This window comes from Belonocnema kinseyi, chromosome 4, assembly GCF_010883055.1.
Source record: "Belonocnema kinseyi isolate 2016_QV_RU_SX_M_011 chromosome 4, B_treatae_v1, whole genome shotgun sequence".
Lineage (NCBI taxonomy): Eukaryota > Metazoa > Arthropoda > Insecta > Hymenoptera > Cynipidae > Belonocnema > Belonocnema kinseyi.
Genome location: NC_046660.1, coordinates 93653657 through 93681231, shown reverse-complemented (window position 1 = coordinate 93681231; position 27575 = coordinate 93653657). Strand labels below are relative to the sequence as shown.

The 27575-nt window shown below is 34.4% G+C and overlaps 1 protein-coding gene across 5 annotated transcripts in view; it reads right to left on the bottom strand.

Moving 5' to 3' along the window:
• LOC117172128 (protein tincar) overlaps window positions 1–27575 on the bottom strand; it is a 292915-nt gene that overhangs the window by 231532 nt on the left and 33808 nt on the right. For all 5 annotated transcript variants that reach the window (XM_033359919.1, XM_033359918.1, XM_033359921.1 and 2 more), the window contains exon 2: window positions 6411–6443. The gene's annotated coding sequence lies outside the window, so the exon portion shown is untranslated. The remainder of the gene's footprint in view (window positions 1–6410; window positions 6444–27575) is intronic.

Genomic DNA, 27575 nt, shown 5'->3' with positions numbered 1-27575 from the left:
TCAATCAATCTGAAACTTCGCAGATGTATTCAAAAATAGTTAAAGAAGTTATAATAAAAATTTCAGCTTTTTAGCATGGATTTCGTTTCACGCTAAAACCACTTTAAAGCGATGGCATCTAGTGGTCTATCTATCTACGATTTGCTAAAGCATATCCTGGGCTCGCGCGAATTTTATTCCATCGCCACGAATTCTATTGAAATTCTGAGGGCAGAACTAATTTTTTTCATTTTGTTTAATGAGAATATCCCACGAAGTAAAGGATACAGTTTGAAGTAGTTTAATTAGTATATTTTCAAGGGGTACTGCCTTATAGTAATTGATTCTCTCAAATGGTTACAAATTTTTCAAGCAATTTCATGACGTGAATTAGTAAAAAAATAATTGATTACTTTAGCGAAATTTTCGTTAACTTATTAAAGAAGCAAATTATGAATTGTTAATCTATTCTTTTGCAGAATCTAAATTTAGGTCGAACGATTCCTTAGTAACTAATAAGTTAAACGAAATTCTACTTTAACACAGTTAAAACTTCTATTTAGCACTCAAATTTTAATAGAAACTGTAGTGATAGAAATATTATAGTATAGGGTGAATGTAACAATTGCTAAGGTTGGCATCAAGAAATGCATGGAATTGATATACAAAATTTGTATTGAAATTTCACTATGTACTATTGAAGAATTACACAAAATGATATTAAGGGTAGCTACCCCACAGGTGACTTTAAATTTGCAGTCATCTTCCGGCTTCTCTCTGTTAATTGTTAATTTATCCGGGGTAATTTAAAAGAGTTAAAAAATTTGTAAGATTTCACACAATTCTTTAATATTTCAAGAGATTTATCAAAATTTTTAAAGGTTTAAAAGATTTCTGATTTCTACGCCTACATTTCATACTGCTCCACATCCCGTTTTATCCGTGTAACTCTAACCAATAATGTTGTACGGCGACCAAACGCGACGTGGAGCGGTATGGAATGGAGGTTTCGATTTGGAACACCACATTTTTTCAATAAAACTATAATGCTGAGTTTGTGCATCAGATAATTTTTGGTCATAAGAATTACAATTAATGTTTGAAACTCAGAATTTTGAAAAATAATATAATTCTGAAATTAAACATATATTTTTTAATTCCCTTCTTCTAATTCAGAACTGAAATTATTTTCCAAAATTCCTGTTCCGAGTAGAACACTTTCTGTCCCAAGCAAAAATTATTAAACTCCCTATCCTGAAATAAAACCTATTATTCTGAGCGAAAATTCCTGTTCTAAGGTGAACCTAACCATAAAATTGTAAAACTTCAATATAATTCCCTAGCCTAAACTCAAAACTATACTTTTTTACTGAAATTCTATGTCAAAACTTAGAATTATAACTCTTTTCGAAGCTTTCTTGTTCCAAATCCCCTGTCGCAAAGTCTAAATTATAATTCATTACTGAAAACCACTGCCGAAACTAATAATTATAATTCTTTTAGAAAATTCATTTCAATTAATTAAGATTATGTACAAATTCCCTGTTGCGAATCAAAATTAGAGGTTACAATTTACGCAACCACTGGTAAGAAAAATCTTTAGATCACAGAATGAAACTTCGTCTTTTCTAAATTAAGACAAAATTCACGAGACAAAAGAATCACAATTCCAAATTCGATTTTCAAAAACCTAATCTTTTCATTTGTAAGTGGTTATCCTTTAACTCAGTTTGTCCTCGTTTTTTCAATATGAGGTGCTTTACCATTGTTCAAATCCTATCATAAATCCTATCACATTCTATTTTTCAGTGTACGAGTCTAAATCGTAATTAAAAAACGAATCAAACAGAATCCGTTTTTAAACATTCATTTCAATAAATTAAGATTATGTGCAACCCTGTTGCGAATCAAAATTAGAGCATTACAATATACGCAACCACTGGTAATAAAAATCTTTAGATCACAGAATGAAACTTCGCCATTTATAAATTAAGACCAAATTCACGAGACAAAAGAATCACAATTCCAAATTCGATTTTCAAAAACCTAATCTTTTCATTTGTAAGTGGTTATCTTTTAACTCAATTTGTCCTCGTTTTTTTTCAATTTGAGGTGCTTTACCATTGTTCAAATCCTACCATAAATCCTAACACATTCTATTTTTCAGTGTACGAGTCTTAATTATAATTAAAAAGTGAACCAGACAGAACCCGTTTTTGAACATTTTAATTTGTAATCCTAGAAATTGTTACGATTCCACTTTAAAAAATATGAATTTTAAAAGATTGAAATCAATAGTTAATGAGATTTCAATCTTTCAGAATTAAAATAGTTTTAGTTTTAAAATTCTTAATTGGATGATCTTCCATTTTCAATACCTAGATGCCGAATAGTTTCAATTAATAATATTGGTGAATTTTTTACTAATTCTACTACATTTCTTGGCCATGTGTTCTTTAAATTTTAATATCGTATCGGATTCAAGAAATATATATTTTAAAGTTAAGTATTTTGGAATTAACGAAAATTCATATTAAATCCACGTGGAATAAGAGTAGAAATTCACTATGTGTTCTTGAATCGTTTAGCAACCATTTTCTATCGTGAATCTCCATCTGACTTTATACAATTTGTAGATAAAGCAAGATTAGGTCTTTTAGGTCAAATCTAGAATGATCCGCATGTACCTCGAATGAACGACTTTGTAACTATATTTGATTGTTTTGATTTGTTAGGAATTCCCGAAGATTGTTAATGTTACAATACAATGCACTTTTGCACAGTGCTGTAACTGTCTGCGCCACAAAACAAACTATGCTGTTGAAATGGGCAAAGGGTTGCCTTGCTATTGAACAAAATCTCACGGTCAACTACAGAATCTCTTTAATTTCCCTTATCTCTGGTTGAGAGTATTATTATCATAAGGAAAATACTGTGCACTTTTTACAATATATAAAAGTCGACAGGAATATTTAATTATCGTAATACGACTACATCTTTTAAGATCTCTGAAATATATTTTCCCAGACTTTTCACCCTCGAAAGTTTCACCCTGAAATTAGTCGCTTTACGAGGATCATAAACTGGAGTCTGCACAACTTGAAATTCTTATCCACCTTGCGGCAGAAAATTATTTCACGTATAAGTGATATTTTTTACAGTAGGCCCTACAAGTCACGCAGCGGATTTTTTTTATAAAATTGTGCGATCGGTATCAAGAGGGTTTCCGAGAGGAGAACCAGAGTGAATCGAGAAAGTCCTTTTCGGTAGTATAATTTTTGCCCGATTTCGGATGGGTGCCTGAAGAGCAGTACATTGTCAAAGAGTGTGATATGAGGGTGAAAAGAGGCATGTCGACTTTTGTTATCTCCAACCGAAACGAGCACCCTAATGATCGTTAAGCAGTCGTCGAGCTGTTTTATTGGCTGAAGATAAACACGTCACGTGACTTTATTCATGATCTACATGTTACGCATTAAAAATTCTCACGCAGTATTTTCGGCTGAAAAAAGGTCAATAAGTGAAAAGTTCGCCAGTTCGTCTGAATATATTAAAAAAATCAACTTTCAGCCTCGTTCTTGATGGTTTTATGGGAAAAAATAGAACAAAACTACAAGTAGATTTTGAGGATTTAGCGTGAAAATCTACATGACGATTGGTGCGAGCAGTATAAATAGAGCGCATAGACGAAACAAAAGTGTCAATCAATCATCGTACTCGTAAATAGGGATTCTTTTACCGAACATTTAATTCAAACAGCCGCGTCGATGTTTATTCAAAACCCTCGGGTAATCCATCTGTCTTTCACAGGCTTCTCGTTTTCGCTTCCATTTTCCCTTCATTCGGCAAAATGCCAAAATTGCCACCCACTGCTTTTACCTACCCCATCCCTCTACCTATCAACTCGCACGACGATCGAAATGATAGGTAGATTCCTCTTTCAAAAGCCTAGTAAATTGTAGTAAACTGTATGCATAGACCAAAACTCTCGTTTCAAAACTCAATTTTATTTTTCCCAGTTATGCTCGCGTTTCGTATCTCCATAACAATCCTGGAAGTATCTTTTTTGTTTTCAAATTTACCTGAAATTCTATATTCAATTTCCAATATCTAACGGAAACTTCATCTTTTTTAGTGTTTCAACGCAAACTGGTGTCAAAGAAGAGGTGAGAGTAAATGGAATGAAAGATTAGAGGATTGAATGAGTGATAACGGCGATGAACAGAGGCGGTGTGATATATGGAAGACCGCAGAAAGGTTGGAAAGCAAAAAAGGATAGAGAAGGGGTCGTTGGTTTATAAGGACTGTGATGAATAGAGTATTTGAAAAGAAAGAAATTATATGGAAGAGTTTAAGGCTATAGGGATATTAAGTGAACAGAAAGGAGGGGCCTGTTATGAAAAGTTGAAATGTGAAATAACTTATAGTGCAGTTAAAATTTTGTTGAAGAATAGATATAAGAGGGTGTTAAGAACATATAGGAATATACAGGGGGTGGATGAAGAGCGCCAAAATGAGATAGAAGAAGCATAGAACATTAGGGGCGATGGTCGAGAAAAGGTAGGTTAGAAAAAGTGGGGAGGAGAGGGCACAAGGTGCGAAAAGCGTGGACAATTGAGGAGAAAGAAAGGATATTGGAGTGACAAAAGGTTCGTAGGGAAATCGACTGTGAACGGAAAAGAGGCGGCTGCCCTGAAGGGTTGAGAGGTGAGATGGCCTCTTATTGAGGGTGAAATGGTTATGTACAATAGAGGGAAGCATGGAGGGAAAAGAGTTGTGAACAGGTTGTGAAAATATTATAACAATATTATAGAAGGTATAGTGGTTGTAGAAGAAGGAGGATTGAAATTGCGTAGATCTATGATGTATTCTTGTAGTAGGAATGCAGGAGTGAGATGGTAAGGGGAGATGGGGAGAAAAGATGGATCATATGAGAAGGGGTGGAGTGAGGGAAAAGTAGTTAGTGGTTTGAGGGTACATGGTGAGCGGGGTTAAGGAGAGAGGGAGATATGTAGAATGGGAAGAGGGGTTACGTAATTTGAGTTCCAAGAAGTGAAGTACAACATATGTTCAAACTTTAACATGTGTAAAGATGAAAAAGTTGCAGCTTACAAGTATAAGTAAAATATATGTTTACTCCAAAGTATATATCTTATCATTATGCAAAGTCTGTAAAAAAAATCTTACATAAGATTCATAAGACCCTCCTAAAGAGCATGTTTGTAGTATTTTTATGTGAAGGCGAGAACTTATTGTAGTAGATGTGGTGATGATATACACATAATTCTCGTCGCATATATTTATGGGAGATTACAATGGGGATGATCCCCCAATAATTCAACTGGAAAGGCAACTATTGCCAACTGGCACATGTCCTCGTCGAGTAGGTACATTATATACGATATTTTTCACGGTTTCTATTTACCCCTATGATGCTGTGCCACGTGAGTATGTCGCATACGTCATGATACGGCGGTAGTAAAAAAGAAGAATAAAAATTTCACTCGCAAATTTACTGCCCACATGCAATGAATTCTCTTGAATGTAAACGACAAAATCGCTGCTTCCTTCCGCCTCCATACAAATGCACTGTCCGCCGCTTCCGTAAACTACATAACTACTTTTTATACACCTTCAACATTAGAAATTTAATTCACTGTTCGCATAAAAATTACGGGAGATTGAGTTGTAAATCGGAAAAAATATTACGAGATACTTTATTATGTAATATAATTCCTTTGTGCAGTGTTCATTGCTTTAATTTAAAAAAAATAATATGGTTATTTTATAGTCCCGATTATTACATGTACATAAATCAAGAGTCCCTAACTCAATAAACTAAACTCGTTTTATCGCAGGTACATTCCATCGTGTTCAAGTTGTTTTTAAATGTAATAACGAGGTAATAATAAAGTTGATTAATTCTCAGTTTTCGGTATATACCAAAGTTAGGAAAGCGACAATGGAATCACGCGACATTCCGTGAAAGTTTCATATCAGAACTGGCATCAAGTTTGCACAATAATGTGCAAGTTTATGATGCCTGGATAACTGCTAAGTTACAATACGTATCAATACATTACAATACGTACAAGCGTGTAAAATGAAATAGTGGTTATATATATTTTGTAATGAAATTCAAAGCACCGCCAAGTTGAAGAGATGTGCTTCTGAATACTGGATACGCGATCTGCCAATCGATCTAACCTACCTACCTCGCGATGAGACGAAAGGAGGAAATCGTGAGGTGCCTTAAGAGCGAATAGGTTTCTGGTTTCTTGTCACACAATGCTATTTTATTTCATCGACGTTTTTCCGCTATTTTCACACATTCAGTGAAAAATTGATTTTTTTAAAGCTCAGCAATAGTGCTCTTAGATATATATTTTTAAATGTAAAAAAGTAGAAAAAAATATATAAAACTAACTCACCCTTCGAATCCTCTGGTGCGGAAATGTCTGCGCCTGTAACAGAAGAAATGCATAACATTAGTAATTGCATTAATACATGAGAAATTGCACAAAATTAGTCCTTTGAAAAGATTTTTCATACAATGTGAGTGTTTGCATGGAAACGAATATGAAATATTCAACCGGATGCTGTGACTGACTAATGATCAAAACAATGTCACTGAGTCACGACTAGATGCTTCAATGGGTGTGTTGCCGGCATGTAATTAAATACGGGTATCGCATTGCAAGTAAGTCGAGTGCAACGGTGGAGCAAATACGATAACCTCAGCGTGAAAGCAGCACAAAAGTACAAGATCTGATTTAGTCCGAATTGAGCATTCATACGAAGGAATGCATCTGGCATAATAACAAGCGATCTCTTACGACACATTCTGCAAGTCATCTTGCAGCAATTAAGTCAGGCTTTTCATTAGTATAACACCATTAAGCCATTTTCCCTTTTATGGTAGGCGTGACTCACTCGGGGAGGAATGTGGGGGAGGGGATATAGAATTTTAGAATTATCTAGAATTCCCGTGTTATTTATTTAAATAACAAGTTTGTTCCGCAATACTGCTTCGGTCCAGGTTATTGATTAATCTCCTAGCGATCACCCCAAGTGGAGATTCTCACAAAGTCATCATGTGAGGCTCCCCACTCGGGCCCTTTAGTGTCCAGGGTCTTTTGTTTTAGGTGTCATTCACTCCAGTGACACTCTTTTCATAAACTATTTACACATTCCAACAAATCTTTCCACGGTCTGACTCTGGGTATGCTGCCATTTACTTTACCTTGATACATTTGTTTCGTTAGCCGTTCATCTTTAATTTTCCCAGCATGCCCAAACCACATTAACCATATTTAGTTTCACATATGCCACTAGTGTCTCCTCTACTCCACATTCTTTGAGGATTTTCTCATTGCTCACTTTTTACATCAGTATTTTGCCGCATATCACACGCACGAATTTCATGTTAATCGCGTTAATTTTACTCTTATTCTTTTCCTGATACGTACACGTCTCGCTAACGTAAAGTATACAGTCGGTATAAACATTTCGTTATGTATTGCCCTTTTAGCTTTATTTGATATATTTTTACTTCTGAGAATGGGCACTGCTCTATCGATAACTTTCTTGCCTTCGTCTATGTACTTATCAACTTGTTCTATTCTCTCACCATTTAGGGCAACACAGAAAATCGTCGATCCTCCAATGTACGCCGAACTCGGTGTTCAAGTGAGTTGACACAAATTTGAGCCACACAGGTTCATTCGGAGAATCCAGGGGTAAGGCATCATTTAGACACTGTTTTTTCTCATCCAGAGCAACGTAAAGTGTCGTCTACAAACCGTCAGTCACCTGTCAAGATGATTTGGTCGGGCATTATTTGGGCGAAATAGATGTTGATAAGCAGGTAAGTTACAATAATAATTACCTAACTTTTAATTTCCTCCCATTTACGAGTGACTCTTAGTGTCTTGGAATAAAAATTGTACTTATAACGTAATATAATATCCAAATCTTAGGTTAGTCAAAACCTACATGACATTCAAACCACCAAAGCCGGGATGAACAACTAAGTCGTGACCGTCTGCATCTTAATGTATGCCTGTTTGTTCGAAGAAATTTCCTCTAGATTTTCTGTATTCAACAAAGTGAAGTTAGCTGGTGGTTGAAGTGAAAACACCTAATTGTATATAGACGGTCATGACTTTTTCTACACATCCCGGCTTTAGTTTAAATATCCACGGCCATGACTAACCTACCTTCTGAAAGTACACTGAGAAAAATGGATTATACGATGTAGATATTACAAGTTGAGAATAATACCCCGTAACGAAAAATATTATATCGCGTATAATCTATCATATTTTCCTAATATATGAAGATATTACCAAACATAATCTCGAGATGTTAAATTCTTATAATCTTTAGATATTCATTCTTAACATCTGGAGATTATTAAACATTCAGGCGTGCGCGCGCATTCATTTTTTCTCTGTGTCCTGCTCCGCGTGTTCTGTATTTCGCAAATTATGTGTATATTATTCAGGAAATAATACAAAGTCTCACCCAAAATTAAACGACTAGAGCAAGTGTATATTTAAAAAAATCAATCAACTTCAAGAGTAGACGTTAACTTTCGGTTTGCCTAGAGCCTATACACTTCGGTAAACAAAATAACCTCAAAATCGTTAAACAGATTTTTTTGTGTTTGAAAATCAAAAAGAAGACTGAATAGACTGGTAGATTTAATACCTTGGATGATAGTTCTTCATATCCTGGATATTATATTTTAGGATATTGGATTATTGATTTCAATATCTTGGATTATAGATTCTAATATCCTAGATTTTAGGCTTTAATATATTTAGATTATAAATTAAAAAATCTCCAGTTTCAATTTATAATCCAAGATTTTATCCGGTATTATCTATTCTTTAATATCTGTATATTTTATTTCGTATAATCTGGATCGCTGTTCCATAGTATATAGTCCAAGATTATACCTGATAAGATATTTTTAATTACCGGGTATAATCCATTTTTCTCAGTGTAGCATTAGGAAGTTATCATTTTATTCTAAGTGACTAGTACGCACTGTTAAATGAAAGAAAGTAGCAAATTTGGCAAATATTATTCCAATTAGTTTCCTTATTAACAATTATTTAGTCTGATATCGCAAAGCAAATAGTTGCTTTTACAGATGTTTAGGTGGCTGACAGCGCGTTTTAGCATTCCACAACCCCCGGCCTCTCAAATGCTCATTGGGAGACCAATAAAATTTGAGCTGCAACAAGTTTAACACCAGCATTTTTCTGTGAATGTTGCATATTGTTTTCTCACGTTTTCCTTTAAACACCATCATTTTTGTTTTATTTACGTTATTTTTGAGGCCAATTGTCTTCATGTTTGCGTTTAGATGGATCAACATTCTTTGCAAGCCTTCGATCGACTCTGTCAGAATAACCTTATAATCTGCGAAAGCTAACCCTCGTACCCTTACTGATTTGAGATTCACACCTTCTTCGTCGAAAAGAGCCATTCTTAGACACTTGTCCAAGAATAGAATACATAGACATGAGAACATGACGCTTCCTTGCCTAACACCATGCATATATCGAAACAGGCACTCAATTTCTCATTTACCCTTATACTCGCTTTGCTTAATACACTAAATCAGTTTTCAAAGATACATTAAAGTATTATGTTACACATAATATGACATTTGAAATAAATTAAACTTCAGAGAAATTATAGAGCAAACAGCCCTAATCTCAATTAGCAAGAATTATCGCACAAAGAATCAAAGTAGTCTTGTGAGAGAAACTAACTATCACGAACTTGTAGTCTTGCTTGGAAATAGAGCCAAAATTCATCAAGTAAATGCACGCAGTTTCGCGGTATGTTTCGTGCAGTTTCGCGAATAATTATTAAAGTTTCGAAGTAAGGATTTTGGGCAAAAAACTATATAATAAACTACAAATTTTAGTTTTAAATCAGACATTTAACAAGGAATTTTCTTAGGTTTAAATTAGTGACTTTTTTAAAATCCATTAACAGCCTGGCTTTAGACATTTACAAAATATATTTAGTATCAGATTCCGAGATTTTTAATTTAAACTCTATAACAGTTATCTTAGAAAACAAAAGTAAAGGTGAAAAATAAATAAAAAATGAATCAAAAACGACACCATATAATTTTACTCCATTATTAATTGATAAAAATTTCCAAAGAAAGTGATTTTAATATCTCTCCACATATTCTTTTTCTTCTACTTTTAATAAATAAATGAAAATGGACTGTCAAGTAATGTGTCTACTCTCCTGAACTGATTCTCCGTTTTATAAAAAAGACACTTCAAAAATGTCCGAGGGTTAAAGAAAAGACATTAAACAACTAAATATTTGATGAAGAACACATATCTACTAATAACAACTCGTAATTACATCCAAAACGTAATACAATATAATCCCGTTAAAATAATGCAGTTTTCAAACTTAAAGGGAAATCGATTACATCCCATGTGAAGTCTCATAAAATTAGACGAGTGGAAGTCCCATTACTGAAGCTAATAGACGAGCTTCCAGCTAATGAGATAATTAACAAATTATATAACTATTACTAACTAAATAGAAGCGCACATAATGTTTAATCTTACGATTATAACAAATCTTCGTAAAAATTCTTACAATAATTATCCAATTAAAAGTTCATCTTTAAAAAGGATATAAACTATAAACTGATCAATTCTACCAAGAGGTACTAAATTAGGTGTTACCATCGGAGTGATGCTTATTTGTAATCGAAAAATTAAACTCGTAAGGGAAAAATTTAACTTGTAGAAAATGTTTTATGACAGGCTTGGGTGTAATTTCAAGCGCATGCCTCTATGTAATTATGAGACTTCTTTTTCTAACTGCCTATGCGGCGCTTGCATATTTACTGGCCTGCTGAAATGCACAAGTGGTACTAGAAAAACACAGAGCTATAAATTATTTTCTTAATTAGAAACATTTTCAAGCCCATAACGGCACTTGTGAAGCCACTTTGCTTACCACAAAGACATTTTATCTGGCACTTTACCAAGGGCAATGCATTTTTCGACAATACTCATTTTGCAGCAATTGTCTGGAGACAGAGGACTTAAAGGTCCTAACGGGAACAAGTTTCGTTATAATTTTAGATTGAGACATTTTAGGTTCAGTCCAAACTTCCTTTAATATTTTATGCACATAACTTTAATATTTTAATTAAAATGTATTTTACAGAAAAAATTAAACGAGACCTCACGAATTTAATCTCTTTTTTACGGATACTAAAAACCAAACGTGTCTTGCATTGTGTATTATCTTTATTTTATATCTTTTTTTTTAATAATTTTTTTTAAGCTTTACATATGAGCCAACAATTTGTAAATTTTAATTATTTTTGAAAACTGCGAATATTAAACTAAAACAAATGTGGTTTCTATAGCAGGCCATTAATCACTGACTAAATTGAAAATTGCACTCTCATCATGGAGACAAAGAGCGGAATACAAAATAAAAATCCAATCTTCAATCCGATTTCGTAAAACGAGATACACGAATTCAATCACAGAGCGAGTGCATTTTCCTTCGATGTTGCCTTTTCGCGAGCATTGAGACCATAACACCACTAAAAAGAATGAAAACTATTTTTAGCTGAAGAACTTTATACATTTCAAATGACGATCATCATTGAGATTGACACATACACACATGATTTAAAATACATAGGCGGAAAATGATCCACTAATTAATCTAGAAAAAAATTCAATTAAAAGGGGATTTGCTTGCCCGAGGCGTTGAATCCTGGCCATTTGTTCTCCGTTGTGTCTGTCACTCAATTCAGAATAAAAGCGAACTTTCAATACGGAATTTTGCGCCGAGTTACAAACAACCGCGAAGAGCTTTTTAAATATCAAATTTAACTTGGAGAATTTAAAGATATAGAAGACTATCGAATCATAAAATTTGAAACTTGCTTCTGTGACAGGACAGCCGAAAAACTTCATTTTCATAATTTCTTGGCTTTTCCAAAAGTTTCCCCTAATTTTTTATTTTCCCTGAACATTATTGTTTAAAAAACAAAATTCTAATCATGTGATATTTTTACCATAGAATCTTTTTACATGGTGTAAAAGAATTTAAAAATTTAAAATGATAAATTTTTATTTATTATTCACAGAGCTGCCATAGCTTAATTTACTTGAAAAAGTAACCTATTTTAACTGAAACGGTGACTAAAAGTGAATAATTTCTAACCCAAAAAGTGATTCATGTTCATTAATTATGTGACAAATGTTCTCTTAAATTTAAAAGAATTCAAAAAATTGAAATAAATTGGAAAAAAAACAAAAATTCCATTGATTTTAGTGAAACGGGAATGAATTCAAAACAATTTAATGAAAACAAGAAGAATTCTATGATACGTTGAAATGAGTTTAGAAAATTTGAAAGGATTTGATGAAATGTCCTTTCAAAATTCAAGGTGAGCTTAAAAAAAGACTTCAATATGAATTAAACAAAAACTAAAAAAAAGTTATTGAATTGAGTAGAACTAAATAAATTAAGAAAAATTCACATGGATTAAAAAAATTAAACAAAATTCCAAACAATAAGAATAAATTCCAAAAAATAATTGACAATCTCTTCAAATCTTTGAAACCCGACAAAATGCCTCACTTCTTGCGAATAAAATTTTTGAATTCCATTAAAATATTACAAAATATCTTCAAACCTTATAGGTCCTGTTAAATCGTGCAATGTATTCTGAAATTGTAACAAAATCTTTATAACGGCATGCTCATTTTTTCTAACCCCTTAAATAAAATCCCTTCAAATTGTTTAAATCATTTAAAAATTCCTTGGAATCTTTTAAAATATCCTAAAATATCGAAAATCCTTTAAAGTTCCTTTAAATTATTGAAATAATTTGAAGAATCATTGGAATATTGTAAAATTGCTTCAAATTTTTCATCTTCTTTCAAATCTTTCGAAATCCCTTGAAAAATGTTAAAGCCCTTGAAAGTTTCATGAAATCTTTTTATAATATTTTTAAATATTTTAAAACTCTTACAAATTCCCTGGGGTTTTTTAAAATACCTTAAAATATTTCAAATCCCTTGAAATTTCCCTTGAAAGTCTTTAAAGAAAATGGGTTGGAATCTTTTAAAATACCCTAAAATCTGCAAAATGCATTGGAATCCCTTCTAATGATTGAAATCTGTCAAAAATTTCTAGGAATCTTTTGAAATACTGTAAAACATTGTAAATTCTTTGGAATCTTTTGAAAGAAAAGTGAAAAAATGTGATTCAGGCCCTGATTATTCTTAACAGTTACTTAAAGTGCTTTTTACCGAAATTCCCTGACTTCTGCACATTTTTTTAAATCACTGACATTTCCCTAACTTTCCCGGATCAACAAAATTCCTGATTTCAATATTTTGCCTGGCCTGAGACCACCCTGTCTGAGGGAAATTAAGTTAAATGTGTATATTTTTGTGATAAGAGTGACGTTTTAAGATAGCGGATGTTATCTTATTGTTAGTTATCATAAAAAAATCTTTGAACAGAGAGAAGAGGAAAGTTCCTGACAATCAATGTAAATTACCATAGAATCCAAAGTAAAAGGAAGAAACCTAGTCATGGTTTGGAATTTCGCAGGAAATTAGTTCCTTTGAGTAAAGTGGTACCAGAACGAGAATTACAACCCCTTGACCTACATTCTTGCGTCATTGCCAAGTACCTTGTGACTACTTCGACCACTTTGAATAGCGCAAGAAATCTACCACCTGCTACGAAACTCAGGAAAAAATTAATTAGCTGAATTTGGAAATGATTTATGCAAAAATATTCCTACTTGCTTGTGTATGAAGCAAAGTCTAATTAATCAGTATTCTTTGGATATCTTTATAAATTATTTTCTTAAATTGTAAGATACGATAATGTTGAAAGAATATTGAATGATAAAAAAATGCATTAAATCTAAAAAAGTGTGAAAATTTAATATCTATTAACTGGGTTATATAGATTTACATAATGGAAATAATGCAGTACTAAATCATAAGAAAGTATATAAGTTGAGTGACGAGAGAGGAAATGCAAATTAAATTACGATGTTAAATACAACGGGATACTCTAAAATTAGAAAAGTTTCGACACTTTATAAACTGAAAGAAGCCGCTCGGAAGTGAAGGAGTCTTCGCTAGAAACTTCTTAAGTGCAATCCAGATCAATACGCTGATCGGATTACTGTATTCATAAATAAATTTAAAGAAACTGAATAAAAAAACTATTATTTTTTCGAGATACAACAAACAAGTTGAATAGCTAACTTTAAACTATTTTACTTCTAGTTATTAATTTTAATAATTCACAAGTAACACAGACTTTTCTAACCCAATCGAAGTTACAAGCAGAAACTTGTAAATTTAAAACTATTCATTTGGGATTTTATAATTTTGTAACGCTCATTTAAATAGCCACACAAGAAAATCTTTTTTAGAGTCTGGAGGTTAGACCATGTATACTGTATGTCTTTGGGGTCGCTGAATATGAATCCACAAATTAAAATTTTTTGCCAAAAGCCCTTGTAAGGACTATATGGGACCATCCATGTACCACGTGGACAGTTTAGGTAGGGGAGGGGGGTATGGCAAAATTCCACGCGTCCACGTGGTATATGGATGGCCCCTATTTTGTATCAAATCCGATCGTGCAACCTTCTCGCGGTGTACATCGAGTAGCTTAGACTACGAGATATTTTGAAGGTTAGGTCAAACCCCTAAAATGCTGGGGGTTTTTGGTCTTCCGATTCGGATGCAGCGACCCCAAAACATATAATAAACATGGTCTGATCCAGGGGCTCCGGATCATGCCTGAAGGGGGATTCTCCTGTAGAACTGGTAGGTGCATTTCATCTGAATATTTTTTACAAATCGTCCAGCATAGTTTCCGACAAATAACACAGACACTAAAAAAATTGTGTAATTGTTTGAAATTTCGTTTTATTTTTTAGTTTGAGTGTGCGAGTGAAAAAAGTTCCTCCGATTTGGCATGTTGAACTCAGAATGCCAAAAATTTGGCTTGCACCAATCTTCACATACTCAACATAGGATTAGCATTCAGCGACCCCAAAAACATATAATAAACATGGTTTGACCCCCGGACTCAAAAAAATGTTTATAAAGTTTTTTGAGGTCATGTCAGAACCCTGAAGTGCTGCGGTTTTTAGGATCTCTGATTCGGATTCGGCGACCCCAAAAACATAGTAAACCTGGTCTGACCTCCAGAGTCGTAAAAAGGTTCTTTTTTGTGTGGCTGTGTTATTAAGGGTTGAAATTAAGACTTTTAAAGTTACAATTTTGCAAATTTACTTATATACTTTATTTCGTACCAATTTTCTAAATTTTCTAAAGTCTTGATTGAGTTTTGCATAATTTGAATCAAAATTTTTCATCATTTTATAATTTGATATTTTTTTAATAAACATATATTATGAAATTAGTTAATTAACAAATATTTAAATTTTATTTTTTTTAAATTCGAATTCTTTAATTTCAGACTTCTTTAATTTATAAAGTTTGTTAAAGTTTTCCTGATTCAATGTTAAAAGCTGAAATTGATAATTGTATAATTTCGATCAGTTTAAAATTAAGGAATTGATATTGTTGGATGCCAATTCTAATTTTCGAAATGAATAAGAAAATCGGCACAAATTTAAAATAAAAAATATGAAAAGTTTATTTGATGAGTGGACTGTATTTACATGATTTGGAATGGAGGGCTATTTACACTAAAAGTTTACATTTTATGCGGTTGTGCTGACTCGATACAAGGAGCTGCAACGGTCAGCTATTAGAGAGATGTTCTCTTGAGGAGAGATAATTAAAATCTGACATACAATGAAACGGACCCAATATCTCTTGGGCATGTAAATTTGACACGAAGCCGCATTCGGTTGCCTTCGGAGATTCCCGGATGCCTGTATCGGTTCCCGCATAGAAGCGACCCTTTATTTTCGATCGCAGTCGGAAAAAGGCGAAGTGAAAAATCCCCGGGGAAATCCCACGAGGATGACGCTCGGTATTTAAGGCCCAGGGGCGCCTGGTTATCCTAAGAGTACCATAAAAATCATAAACGTTAAAAACCTAAGAGTTACTAGACGGATTAAATCGATAAAAGTTTCTTAAATCACCTTAAGTCTAAACTCAGTCGGTCTTGTCGTAAATAAATGTAAATAAGGAAATTGTAATGGTTGACATTTTTTCTGGTAATAAACGCCTTACGGAAACGTCTTTCTTTGAAATATAATATAAAGATTAAAAGTATTCCCGATCGTATTACATTTTTAGAAATATAAATATTGAAATATAAAAATTTCATGACATGCAATTATGATTCCTCTTATAATTGGACTCGAAAAAGTACAACTTTCAGGTATCTTTATTTTAAACGTATTACTTTTAAATAGAATAAAATAATATATTATGTATCGAACAATTTTATGGAACAATTCAATTAGAAAAGGAAAAAAAACAATCAAAAAAGCTTATATTAAACTTATTATTAACAATGTAAATTTTTTTACACTTTTTTCAAATGATGATTCGAAATGATTTAAATGCCTCTGACACAAAACCTTTTATTATAAAATTGTTCAATTTTGTTTTCTTAAAGTTCCGATTAAAATTATGCAACAATTAGAACTTGAAATTGTGTGCAAAACCTAAGATTTTGCATCCATAATTAAAAGAGTAAATTTTGGAGTGTTATTCAAAATATATAGAATCGACCATTCACTTATTTTTCCGATCGTTAGCATATCAACTGTAAAAATCGTAGGTGGAATAAATAATGAATGGTCATTTGGCTCAAGATGTGATACACTCAGCTTGATATATAAATCATATTCCGTTTGACCAGTAAATTCTCAAAGCATACACATATACTAGGTTTTCTACAAACGTAGATTATCGACCGCTTGAAAATAGCTTCAGGTCATTCAACATGCAACTTTTTTCCGTTTAACCATAGTTGCCCGCGACAAGTCACGATTATGTTCAAAACAATTTACGTCACGATAACAAAAAAATGCGTGGTTTAAAAAAAGATTGGTTTTCCTGAACATAGTCAAAAGATTTCCAAGATTTATAATTTAGAACCGGAAATTTTAGAAAAGAATAAATTATTATTCTCAGGTGGAACATCAGATGATTTTTGATCGTAAGAATTGCACTTTTTATTTCGAAAATAAAATTTTGTCAAAGAATAATAATTCTGAATTTTCAAAGGGATATTTTTTTAATTCCTTCTTCTAAATCTGACTAAGTTTTTTTCAAAATTCCCGTTCCATGTCAAAAATTTCTGATCTAAGTAAAATAAAAATTCTTTACGAAAATTCGCTGACCTAAAGTCTAAATCAAAATTCTTCACGGAAATCCCCTGGTTCGAAAGTAAACATTATAACTCTTCACCCAAATTCCCTGTTTCAAAGTCAGAATTATATTTATGTACAACATTTTCTGTTACAATTCAAATATGTAGTATTTCTTTTTATAAAATTTTTAAGAGGAAAAGTTCAAATTCTGGCCAATTTTTGGGTGAAAAAAAAGATTTTTTAAATGCAAACCAATTCTGATTTAGAACAAGGAATTAAAAATAATAATATTTGACTTGGAACAGAGATTTTATTTTATTTCCCTTATTCAAAATCAAATTAAAATTCTTTTCCAAAATTCCCGGTCTGAGTGAAAAATTACCTGTTCCAAGCCTAATTATCATTCTGTGCAGAAATTCATTGCACCTATTGTCAAAATTATATTTCTTTTCTGAAATTTCCTAAATTAAACTTAAAACTATAATTATTAGTGTCTGATATGACATGTACCAACGTAAAAATGCTCATTTCTTCACGGCAATTCCCTGTCCCAAACTCAAAATTGAATTTACTTACTAAAATTCTATACTGCAGCTTAGAATTATAATTCTCGTTAAAAATTCTCTGTCCCAATACTTCTTTCCTAAAATTCCCAGTCTCTAAGTCAAAATGATAATTCTTTATTGAAATTCTCTGTGCCAAAGCGGAATTTCCCGGTTCACCCGATTTCTGATCTGGTATATTTCAATAACCTAAAAGATAAAACTAGGCTTGCTCCTCATACATTTTAAGGCAAGTTTTCAGAAAATATGAAAACAATGTCCAGAATGGCAACTTTAGACTTAAGGTTTAAAAAATAGTTGCCAGATATTTAGCTAACAAGTGAGCAAAGCAACAATAAAAAGTCGAGGTGGAAAGAGATGGATGCACAATAAGTGTAGGGTTACGATAAACTGTGGCAGGAGACAAAAGACTGCGCATCCAGAGGGCTACGAAGCATAAAGTCAACCTGAGGTATAAAGTTACCCCGTTTGGAGCAACGCAAAGATCGCTTACTAAAGTGAAGACCACAAGCCATTCTTCCCAGAGGAGAATAGAATTTCGTGAACGACGAAAGTTTCGTCGCCCGGCTGTCTCCATCCTTTACTACTGTCCTTTCTGCAAAACATATATTTTCTTTTCAAAGAGTGATGCGATTCTTCCTCCTTTTCTCAAAAGAGCCCTTCAAGAATCAAATTACAATCTTCAAGAATGTTGCGGACATCTTCCTAAGAACTCCACAAAGTAAACTTCAAACAAAAAAGAATTTTACAAAATTGTATATAAAGTAAAGGCCAGCTCTAAGGAGTACTTCCACAATGGAAAAAGTATATAGTCATCAAACCTGTCTATTATCGTACAATAATCAAAGATTCAGCGTTGAATTAACATAAAGCTTGACTAAAAATGTGAATAATGGAGCAAAGAAGGAAATGAACTTTTAAAAATTTCCAATATAGTACGTCTGGGAAGTACAAATTTAGAACGTGAATAGAAATCCTGTTTCTCTTGTACGCGCCGCAAACTCTTGAGATAACACATGTCACTTTTGAAAGAGGAATTTCATATTTGCTCACTAACGGAATGACACTTGAACAATAGTGAATTCAAACAGAAATAAAAACCCAAAATTACACTATAGCTCCACATTTCCGGTGCAAGAAATCGAATAATAAAAACTGTGACAAAAACTATAAAATTTGTTTAAAGAAACGATAGAATCTTATTTTACGCGATAGCGCACGTCCTTAATTTCGTATTTTAAACCCTTTAAATTAATATTACATTCTGCAGAAAATCTTTTATATTCCTGAGCGTTTTCTGCAAATGTAGAGATTATAAGCTTCAGGTTTATATGAATTTGCTTCAGCCGACTTCGCGGAAGTAAAAGAAATACAATAAGCCCGGAAGCTCCCCCGGGAAGCTCAAGATAGGATAGGAAAAGAATGAAATGCCCAAGAAGAATCCCTCTTTGGCGAATTAATACACAAACTTTTGAACATTCACTCTCGTGACTAAACTCCGCAGAATTATTAAATGCAAAATCGTGACTTATCTCAAAAACGAAATAAAAGGTTTGCTGAAAAACAAAGAGTCTCGCGTAAAGTGTATGGTTTTAGTAAATACGAAAAATATAATTAGTCTGCAACGTCTACAAAATTTTTTTAACATAAAGAAAATTTGTTGTAAGCTTTAAAAGTGTCAAAAAGTCGAGGAAGATCTAAGGACTCGCCAAGAAAAAGTCATTTCAAAAGAATCCAAGCTAATCTCGCGATGATAATCACGAGCAGAAGTAAAACAACGGTAGAATTATGGTTTTACCAAATTAACTGTGGGTCTCACACAGTGTTGTCTTGTTACTTCCTATCGTCAATTTTCTGCTTTTCATGCAAATGCATAGCGAGTTCTTAATTTCCTCAAATAAGGCGATATTTTTTCGAGATTACTTCTTGTCATTATTCTTAATTACCCAGAAACTTTGTATTCACATGGCTCGAAATTTTAATTTTTTTCAAGTGCATACCTTTACGGTACGTTCATTGCGTTACAGGTTTTGAGTTATCCGAAAAATAAATTTTATATCTTACATCATGCATCTCGTCTGTGAGATGAAGTCAATGCTGGTGAATTAAAAACTGATCAGAAGCACGATAGCAATCAAAAGAAGAATGGAGAAAAGACGATTTGTATCTTGATCGGCAGGTACGTCCATTAAGGAGTTACGATTAATCATCGTGTCATCGTCATAGGTGCAAGAGCCATAAAGTTCCGGAGCAACATAGGGTCTGTCGATCAATCACACGTCTAATCACGTGCACGGCATGACCGGAAACGGACGAGGACGCTAACTCGAGAATGTAATATGGACAGGACAAGACTGAAGCCAGAACCCATATGTTAGCGCAAGATGTCAACTTGACCTATTCAAGAGCATCGATCCAAAGCCACTAATTCAATATTTCACCCTCAAGTGCTACCATTTATACCCAAGACATCTAGCTGAAGTTTTATATTTATCACAGGGAATCCTTGTATAAGTTATGCTGGGCTAGATTCTCTTTAAAAATTGCAAATGACTGGATGCTTTATTTCTGCCGGGATTTAGGCAGTATATAATTCAAACGATGATAATATAGAATGACCACCCCATACATAAAAGCAATGTTCAATAAAGTGGAATGTGCATCACTCCCTACGAATTTGACACCACTTACGACTTCGTCGGAACCATACTTTAGGTTTTAGGTTGAAGGAAGAAGAGTGTTGAAACCCTAAAATAGATTAATCATTAAGTACGACAGCTGAACTCACTCTCGGTCCCCCATCCATTTTCAGAAGGAGTTACTGCTCCTTATCTGTTTCTGCTGAAGTGAGCTGAATCAGCGTTCGTCTTTTGCAGGAGTTATAAATCTAGTGGATTTTCACGACTCTTCGGTAGTTATAATCGCATTTTCTCTTGTCAAAGCACTGTTACTACTTATGATTCTGACTCTTCGAAAATATAATTAAAAAGCAATTTTAATTCGAGGATCAAGTACATAAAAGGAATGTAATATACTCCAAAGAATCATTCCAAATCTGTAGCAAGCAATTGTGGATTTAATTCCTAATTTTAAAGACCCTGATTGAGACCCTAATTATTTACTTATTTCAAATTAGAACACGAATCTGGCAGCTCTAAAGCCATTGCACAAACACAATTTGCGAATAGCTTTAATTCCGACATGGGAAAATATAATTCGCTTTTCTAGTGAAATTAACGACCACTCAGGGGAGAACAGATTCCTCAAGTTCTGTAAACAATGGGAATTCCGTTAGACAACAAAGAACCCAGGCCGAGAGCTGTAGCAGATTTGGTGGCAGTACTTGAAACTTGAAAGCCAGTCTGGCTAAGTTTGCAACGATTTCCGACAATTTAGACGCATGTTTAGATTTAGACGAGTTCAGTAGAGAAGGAAGTGGTGCAATGGTTCCACAGAGGATATCCAGAGTTGCGTAGTTTGTGTTGGCAAATGGTATACATACAATCATATAAGGAAGAAATCGCTCACAAATATGCTAAACTCCCTACGAGTGCCAAATTTGTACACGAGCGAAATTGGCTGCCGGAAAACCGCAAATCAAAGTTTTACACCCCAGAGTCAAGAGCTCGTCAGTTGCGAGAAATAGTTCGGTACGATTTTCTCACCTCCACGAAATTATACCCTTTTGTTTCTCATAAAAAAAGTTCAAGTCTGATCACGTGAATAAGCCAAAAAAATTACTTCAAAAACAAAGTTTGACTCCTTTGCATTTTATTTTTTTTCTGAATTCTCTTTTAATTTTAGAGTCCGAATCAGAGAGTCTTATAGTTCATCCATTTTCGCTACTCTTCCCAATTCAATTTATTTGCAAACACTTTTTTTTCTTTTTTTGGGAACAGCTGAAGTTAGTTCTTGCAAAATTGCATTCAGCAAACCTGGAGAAATACGAAAAACATATCACGAAACTCGACCGAGATGCGCTGTAGTTTTGGATTTGTACTTCGAATGCAGAACGTTCGGAGGCTGTACGGCGTACACGCTTTTGCCATTTACAAATGCAAACTCGAGGCGGGTCCTCCTGCGAGCAATATCCGTGCTGTACTCACTGTCCAAGGAGGGCATGTTACCAGAAAATTTTCGCAAATAAAAAGTTCAGTACAGCCTGGATAAAATATTTTATGAAATTTGGGGTATCTTTCAGACTGTACGATTACAGGGTTTATAATTAAAGTTACGGATACTCTTTTATGTAAATTTATAGCAGGAACAAAGGTCAGGTGTAGGACAGTATTTTTACATGTGCGCAATAAAATAATCGAAATTCCAAAATAAATCCTCTGAAACTAATTTCTAACACCTACCTTAATTTCCTACATGACACTTTAAATCATTTTCCCTTTTTATATGTAGACCACACTCTTGAAAAGAATTGTGGCCACTTACGTGTGGCTCGAAACATGCCCATCGATCATACTGCTGCAGGCAAAGTTGAAATTACCTCGAACATGAGATAACTCGATACAAATATTTTTTGCTCACTCTATAGTCTACACAGTAATCGCGTGACTCGCAAATTCGCTAGAACGAAAAATTGGGCTCACAAAACAATTTATAAATTTATAATACGGAAAAACTTTAAAGATTCCGCTCACCAAATTACAAGTCATTTCCTGAGTTTAAATAGCAAATCTCCTCTTGTTAGAAGCCCAAATAAAAACGATTAGCTTAAGTTTTACCTATGTGTAATTTTACATATTGACATCTTATTATATTTAAACGAAATGATATTTTTGTAATTTATGGTATCGAGTGAAAACGATTACAATTAGATTACAAATGCTTCAGACATTTCGACTTACGCTGGTGGCGTTTTTTTTTACTTGTAATATGGGAAATATAATACAATTTCGATGCCCTAATTGTTTGCGCAGATTTAGTTAACATGATAGCTGTTATTTTTTGTAATCTTGCACAATTAAACAATTTGGCTTTAAAATCTTTTATATTCTTTTTTGGAATTTTGGAGAATCATCTGAAATGCTTTTCATTTTTCTCTTAGAATTCAGACTTCACAATGAAAAGTCATTAAAAATTTTTCTAAGAACTTTCCGTCAACGCGTGCGTGTGAAATGAAACTTATAGGTTAATAAGTCAGCTGATTGTTGAAATTCAAGAAAGAATATGCGCCATCGTTCAGTTATTAGGTACATGAAATTAATATAAAATTAAAAACTGAAAAATTTTAGGAAATAAATATATTTTTTTATTGTGAGCATTGAATAAATTATTCATTTATGCCTAATAAATCCAGTTGTTTTATTCTTCAATTCCATAAAATTAGTAGAAGGCAAAAAGAACTTAATGACACTAAACAAGGCACTTATCCATTTTAATCTACCAGGTACAAAACGTGAGTCTTCAATCCCTTTTTTATATATTTTTTTATCACCTATGTAGGATTATTCTATTCATGATAAAAATCCGTTATAGATCTTGGTACATATATCAAAATAGAAAACGTTGACGAAAGGACTACCATGAGCTCAGTGTTGATCGATACTATTCAGCGCTATCGACGCCATATTGGCTACTTTCAGCTGCTCTCTTGGGTCCTCTTCTAAAATCGCCGAAATCCGTTTTAAGTGTTTGTGCATCGTCGCATCGCATTTCGCGCATGCCTTTCTGCCAGCTCGAATTGAATTTCAGAGCGCTCGAATGAAAATCATATCCTTAACTCAACATACCTGTCAGTTAATTATCATATTACTCGTATATCAAATATGAGACACTGCACAAGTTCCATTTCTGGTTGAAATTAAGTGACTTACTTAATTTAATGTAAAAATGAAATTCATCTACATTTAAAATTCATCATCTTGTATTGTTGTGTAGAAACGTTCAAAGCTAAATTTTATCAGGAAATAAATTTACTTATTTAGAAATTTCGATTTACAAAATTGATGGTGCAGGAAATTCGAAATTATAATCTTTATCAATAGATATGAATGGTTTGTTGACGAAAAAACTGAAAAAGCTATTAAAAGTCATATTCAAGCAGTGTCGCATATCTCGTGAATACAACTTTTTAAGATAAGGATGAAAATTAAAATTAATTTGTGTTATCAGGATTAACAAAAAATATCGTACTTTCCAAAATTTTAAATGTGATTTCCAGCTCGTAATTGTATTCCGGATTAATTGCCGATTTTCACCGGTTTTATTTTAATTCCCAGCTATTTCGCGGCTTTTTTAATTATTAGACATCCTGCCTATATGTCGCGCAGATAATATCATTGTATAAATAATAAATAAAAAAAGAGTGTAATTATGAATTAAATCTATTATGGGGGCAATAATGTGATTCATAAAGCGGATTTTTGGAAGCGTTATCTCTCTGGGAGTGCCAAAAACGTTAATACAGCAGGTATATAAATACGTCGGGGAATGAGCTGATAGACAGGTGCTTCGCAGTGATTCTCCGCGGATTCATTGCGTGCTCCCCTTCCACATAAAAACTGCATTGTGTCCCGGCCTCGATCCAGACGAAAGGTGCGAGCTTTCACCCGCCTTATTTAAAGGATAACAAGGATCAGAAAGCCACACAAAGGCCAAAAAAAAAAGATAAATGTTTTCAAACCTCTAGAAATTGAAGAAAAATATTTCAGTGCGCCTAACTATTACTATCGACAGAAAAAATATGAGTACATTTTTATATTATATCTTTTGTCTTTAAAGTGGGCATATTTTTAAATTGAACGATCCCCCTAATAGTGTTCAGATATATTTACAGATTCAATTCTTCGACATAAAAAAGCAAGTACTTATGAAAATATAAATTTTAATTAAAATCTACTTTCATTAGCTAAATTCTCTCTAAAATTAAACGTATTTCATGATAATCCACCTAATGACTTTCACGAGGAAAAGTTTCGTCTCCATATATTCGAACATTAAAACATTTTAGTAAAAGTAATTTTTTGGAAAGGAGTTTTTAATTACTAATCAAGTTACCTTGATAATTAGAATTGAAATTAAATATGGGATGAGGATTTAAATAGCTTTTATATGAACAATGAAAAATAGCAGAAAATACGTATATGATGATGCAGTCTCTCGCGAAACGAGAACCACGTAATACGGTTGGTAGAGGAATGACCAAGAACCCATGAAACAGGTTCTTTCAGACTGGTCCTTTGTGGCGCGATTTAAATATGGTTTTCGCCTGTAAACGATAGCCAAGTACAATCCCTATGGCAGACGGCTCAATCTCTTCTGATCTGGTAAGACGACCTCGGTAAAGATAAGAACGAGTAGAGATGAATTTCTCCTGCAATGCCAACTTCTTTCAGAGAAAAGCACTCCTACAAAACCTCTATTAAATTGAAAAATATTCCGAAGAACTGGGATACAGTATAATGATAAAGAATCATTCTTCAGAATAGCGATCTTATCAATTTTAATACGTGAGTTTCATATATATATTTCGGTTCGGTTTTGATTCCTCTGGAATCAAACCGAAGGGCCTATGACAAAGCCACCGAACGCGTCCTCAAGTTGCGGATAGAGGGTCCCTGTACCACGAGTTTCTGCTGAATATGGTTACAAAAATAAATAGGCAGTCGCGGACAATTGTCCAGGGGTGGTCCCGAAGGAATTAACCCCCATGCGGAGGTGTGAAAACCGTGCCGAAAGCTGAATGGCACCTGGGTGAGGTGTCTAGAACGGTGACTCTGCGATACCGGGCGACCTCTCAGAGTACGCAGCCTTACCCTTGCATGCGGGGCTCTACAAGGATGGACGAACCCCTTTCCTTAGCTTCTCGTGGGGACAACAATGACAACACCAAACATAGTGGTAGCAAGTGCGGTTCAAAACAACAGAATGCGCAGGGCTCCCAACAATGCCGACCAATCCAGAGCTGGGGGAGCCAACGAAAATGGATTCAATGCGATCGATCGGCGGGATCTCGCGACCTTTGGGTGGACGGAGCGACTGAATCACGACTTGCTAGAGTGCTACGATGCGAGTGTGGCCCCTGAACGGAGTTACATGGCACGGCTGCATGCTCCGTGGTGCGAGAAACACCCGGAGCTATCAAACTTTTCGCAGCAAGGTCTGCGAAACCATGCTGAACTACTCCGAAAAAGGGGCTATGTAAGCGGAACGCCTACTCTACCATAGCTAGAACAAGCCGGCAACAGAGAAAGAGAGGCGACAATAAGACCAACCGCGGGCAGGCATCCAATAGGGGAAGAGCGATGCTTTACGACCCGAAGAAACATCAACACCAAGGTATCTCTCAAGCCTAAAGATCTTGCTGAAATGGATGACGAGCTTCGTGGACATTTTTCCGGAGAATACGACCTCTGAGCTATCAATTATTGTGTGTATAATGTAGCGAGAGCTTTGGCCGATGCGAACCGTAAAACAAAAACCAACGGTTGATCATAAGACCAAAAGACGAATGCATCAACTTGCCATAAATATAGACTGGGGAAGACAGTACGCGTCCCGCATTCAGTGTGTGATTGACTACATCACATCTGGCAGGAATTTTACCGCCAAGGTTCAAAAGTTCGCGCGCGAACTCCGGACCCGTTATCACACACTTAACAAGTCAAAGCTGCTGACCATCAGATAGCATATTGTTGACAGAATACGGATACTATCTGACGCTAAGAGAAGTCTACAGCGGAGGGAGAGGTGGGTCAGAGAAAATCAACATTTTCTCTCTGACCCATCTCGACTCTTCCAAGACCCTCCAGTTACTGTCGAACATCCATCCAAACCAAAGGAGGTCGAAGTATTTTGGAGAGAAGTCTACGAAGTACAGCATAGACCGGACGAAGACTCAGAAAATATAAATAGCTTCAAGGAGTTATGTGTTGCCCTCATAAAACCTGATAAAGAATACCTCCACATCACTACCGAGGAGGTGAAAAAAGTATTAAGAGGGATGAACAACTATTCCGACGGGTACTTGTGCGGTAAACCTGCAGATCGAAAGTACAAGGCCATTCATATATTTTACATGGACGATCTTAAGATCTATGCTAAAAACAAAGAGCAACTACATCTAGCTCTAAGGATGGTCGAACGATATACTAAGAAAATTGGAATGGAAGTTGGGTTAGACAAATGCGCCAAGGTTTATTTGAAGCGAGGAAAACTTAATGGCATCCCTGAAGATCCTGAGCTCGTTGATAGATGCGCTATACGACACCTTTGCGCTGGAGAGACTTATACATAACTGTGCGTGCCACAGAGCCGCATTCAGGATGTGACATCTATAAAGGATACGCTCCGAAGCAGATACAAACGTCTCATCCGACAGATTTGGTCGTCCGAACTGTCGGCGAGGAACAAAGTATCTGCAACGAACATGCTTGCCGTCCCGGTACTACTCTATTCATTTGGAGTAGTTCCATGGACGAAGAACGAGCTCAGCTCCCTTGATATCAGGACAAGAAAGGTTATGCACATGAACAAAAGCATGCATCTTATGTCTTCCGTTCCACGACTGTACATCTCAGGCCGTCAAGGTGGTCACGGAATATTGAGTCTTGAATGTATTCACAACAGAATTATTCTGGGTACAGCACATAGAGTTGCAAATGGAAGAGACCCTCTTCTTAAAATGGTCAGGAATCACGAAGAAGTGGGCAAAGGAGCGT